The 3,660-nt window shown below is 33.2% G+C and overlaps 1 long non-coding RNA gene across 2 annotated transcripts; it reads right to left on the minus strand.

Moving 5' to 3' along the window:
* Nucleotides 1-1,857: 1,857 nt before the first annotated feature.
* Nucleotides 1,858-3,503, minus strand: LOC110110909. 2 transcript variants are annotated; one of them, XR_003699758.1, is made up of 4 exons: nucleotides 3,006-3,503; nucleotides 2,832-2,929; nucleotides 2,620-2,756; nucleotides 1,858-1,941 (listed from the first exon to the last, which is right to left on the minus strand). It is a non-coding gene; the product is annotated as an uncharacterized LOC110110909 (long non-coding RNA). The 2 variants fall into 2 exon arrangements; XR_002304776.2 differs by lacking the exon at nucleotides 1,858-1,941 and having other exon boundaries at nucleotides 2,366-2,756.
* Nucleotides 3,504-3,660: the final 157 nt, after the last annotated feature.

The following is a 3,660-nucleotide window of genomic DNA, read 5'->3' on the forward strand; positions in this document are numbered from 1 at the left end:
TCATATTAAGTTAATTATGATCTAAATGAATAAATGAATTTAATATCAAAAAATCATAAATATTAATTTTATTTTATTAATAGATAAATTGTAAATATTATGGATGAATTTATCTCTAAGCTAAAGGACAAATCGTTAGGTGCAACAATCAAGGACTTGAGGCCCCAGTACAACCAAGTCCATGCCAACCACTTTGTTCTTAGAATGAAACAGTTCATCTCTGAGTCCTTTAGTGCCCTTAAAAAACAAAGAAATTTGAACACAGTACTGCCACTTTACTTGCTTAATCACTTCATATTCAAGGCACCCTTCTCTTTTCGCAAAGCCTCAATAATTCAAAAAGATTCTTGAAGCATTAAGTTTTTTTTTTATTTAAATAAAGTGTTCAATTTATTAATAATTTCATGAGCTGATGACTACATATATTTATAAAATATTAATGTTGATTATGTGATTAGACGTATTTTTTGAACGATATCTCGCTTCCGCGCTAGATATCGTGCTCGATACTATTGCTATAGTGCATTCTGATTAGTCTCCAGATGGTAAATTACGTTTGGCATCCACACGAACAATCTCTCTCGCTCTTGGTTGGGCTTCAAACTAGAAAGAGGAGGTGATGATTTGGTGGCTAGCAAAGAAAGGAGAGCCTAGGGTTTCTTATGGAATTGTTCTCCTTTCTCTTCTTCATTGGAAGAGGTAAACCCTAACTGTTGTTTCTTTCATAATAGCCATAGCGGCTTGTGACTTACTTTTAAGGTTGAACTAAACTATATTATGGAATGAAACCTTTAAATATGTTAAACCATAATAAAGCCGGTTGTAAATAATCAATTTAGTCTTGTAGCATAGATGAGTCTCTACTCTAAAATATAAATATTTCTCATAATCACCAATCATTTCTCTTGCCAGCTTGCATTCTTTTTTTATCACTAAAATAGTTATTGAGACTTTAAATAATGTGAATTGAAATAATAATATTACGAGGAACGAGCTTGGATCGATTACTATAGCTCTTAGAAAGCTTGAGCTTAACTCAATTGTTGAGCACAATTTCTTAATTTTAAATTTAAAAAAAAAATCTTAATTTTTATTTTGAATAAATAATATATTTAACATTGTTAAAATATATTGCATAATACTAATTTGAATTAAATTTTTAATATATTTTAAGTTAATCAAGCGACCCAACGAGCTTTCGAGCCAAATTAGGATGAGCTGAAGCTCGAGCTCGAGTATAGGCTCAAGCTCGAACTCGTGGCTCGATGAACTTGACTTGTGATCTCGTTAACGATTATGGCTCGAGCTGGCTCGCGCAAGCTTACACCCCTTAGTTGAAGCAATCTCCAAGGGTGCAATTTGAAAGGTTCGTCAAGATAAACCTAAACATGGAATATAAAGTCAAGAAAATCACACATTATTAGTCAAACAAGTTGCTTCAAAGGAAGTCTATGCACAACTAGTTTATGTTGACAGCATTATCATGACAGTAGTAACTTTCAAGGAATGAAAAAATCAAAGAAAAATTGTTGCAATAATTTTGGTTAAATTAATAAAAATATTTCCTTGACTTTGAGTGGCACACTCTCAGACATGAAATTGTCATATCATAACCAAAATGCATGACATAAAAATAGGTAAATTAGGATGCAAACCTGTCAGGAACTCAGTGGTGTTTAATCTAAACTTTAGAAATACTCCAAAAGACACAACACCAAGTCTTTATCCTATTACGTGAGGTCAGCTGCATAAATATTTTTTCCCTATTGTATATAAAAGTTAACATAAAAAAAATCAAAGGCAAAGAAATTCTACTAAAAAAAAAAGAGAGGAATTGACTTTGAAGTTGAGACTAGAACTCATCGATATTTCCTCCCAATTTCCTTCTCCTTTCATTGCCACCTCATTGATACATGGGAACCACTCTACTTATTCAACAAACTGTCAACTATCATAATTATTATTTCTAAAGTTTATATGTTTCCTATTAAAAACTCTCCTAAAACTTTATAAATAATACACAATCGTTTGGGACAGCTTTCTTCCTACTTCTTAAAGCAGACTTTTTAGTAAAAAATTAAATTTTTGTACTAAAAAATCGCTTTAAGAATCAGTAAGAAAGCCGTCCCAAACGAAGCCTAATTCTCTCTGATTCTTGTCACCACCAGACGGTAAACTAACGAACTTGAGAAACCGGAGTCATAAATAATTATCTATGTCAGCATAAAAAAATATTCAAACTATATGTTCAATTTCTTAGCAAAGAAATCAAATAAAACACAATGCTTTAATATCACATAGAAATCAAATAAGGCATAATGGTTTTATACTGCATTCGATGAACAATATTGAAAAGCAAACCATCTGAAGAATCTAGTGCATCCTACTCTATATTAATAAAGCTCATAATTCAAGAACCATTAATGAAATAATCTCTTTCCAACAATGATCCCCCTATTTTGGATCAGAAAGGTACAATAGCCAAAACGTAAAAGCTTTGAACCTTGCAATTGTAACAGTAGGAGCATGTGCTCTTGATGAGAAGAATAGAAACATATTTAACTAGTCATGGAAGAATACAAGATTCTTCCAACCACAAATTAAACAATTTTCCCTTACCTCGTGCTTTGGACAGAATGGCAAATCAAATCCTAAATGCGGAGAAACATGCTGCTTGCTGGAAATGTCCATTTAACGGGCAAGTATTCCTTTCCCAAATTAGAGAAACGTTAAAATGCTTATAGGATTTCAGATATCTGCAACAAAATGTGTGGCAATTTATACCCCGGCATTAGAACACAAATTTGGAATAGAGCTCATGTAAAACTTACGTTAATGGGCATTTCTGCTACTACAAGTCCACTGCTCTCCTCGAGACCTTTCAAAATCACTACTTCACCTCCAACTACCATGTTAATCACAATTCCATCTAGAAGGAAACCATGTCAATTAAAAGTAAATTATTCAATGGCAAAATAATGATGAAACTTGAGAAAGTTAATTACCTGCTGCCAAGCAAGTTGAGATGCGTCTTAAATATGTTTCCTGCCAATTAATTCTCAAGTAAACAAATTGCTCCCTTAATTAAAGAAAGAATTATCAATATCCATTATAATGTCACGGTTCTGGCATCCAAACCGGCCCAGGTGAGGCAGGTTCACACCTATAGGAGGTGGGCTAAACCGCCTCCTTGATGGCCGCACACTCATGTGGGTCCCCCTAGGGTGGCAAGGAGAGAGAGGGAAAAGGCAATAGGAAACTATTTGAATTAATAATTGTTTTAGGAAATATTTTATTAGCTTTTATTAAGAAGATTTGTATTAAAAGAGGAGAGGAGCTTAAGGCTAGGGGATGCATGCATTGGAGTTAGTCTCTTAGGGTTTTGGGCTCTAGATTCATCATCTAGAGATTGGGAGTAGAGCTGCAAACGAACCGAGCCGAGCCGAGTATGTTTGTGTTCATTTAACATCAGCTTGTTCAAGTTTGGTTCATGTTTGTTCGAGCTTTATTATTTGTGTTTATGTTTGGTTCATTTAAATTTATGAGTGTTCATGTTCGGTTCATGTTCAGTTCATTAATGAATTTTTTTTTAACTATCAAACAAACACGTTCATGAACATATCTATGAATAAACATATTTATAATAAAAGCAATTGTCTA

The sequence above is a fragment of the Dendrobium catenatum genome, unplaced genomic scaffold, assembly GCF_001605985.2.
Source record: "Dendrobium catenatum unplaced genomic scaffold, ASM160598v2 original_scaffold_165872, whole genome shotgun sequence".
Taxonomy (NCBI): domain Eukaryota; kingdom Viridiplantae; phylum Streptophyta; class Magnoliopsida; order Asparagales; family Orchidaceae; genus Dendrobium; species Dendrobium catenatum.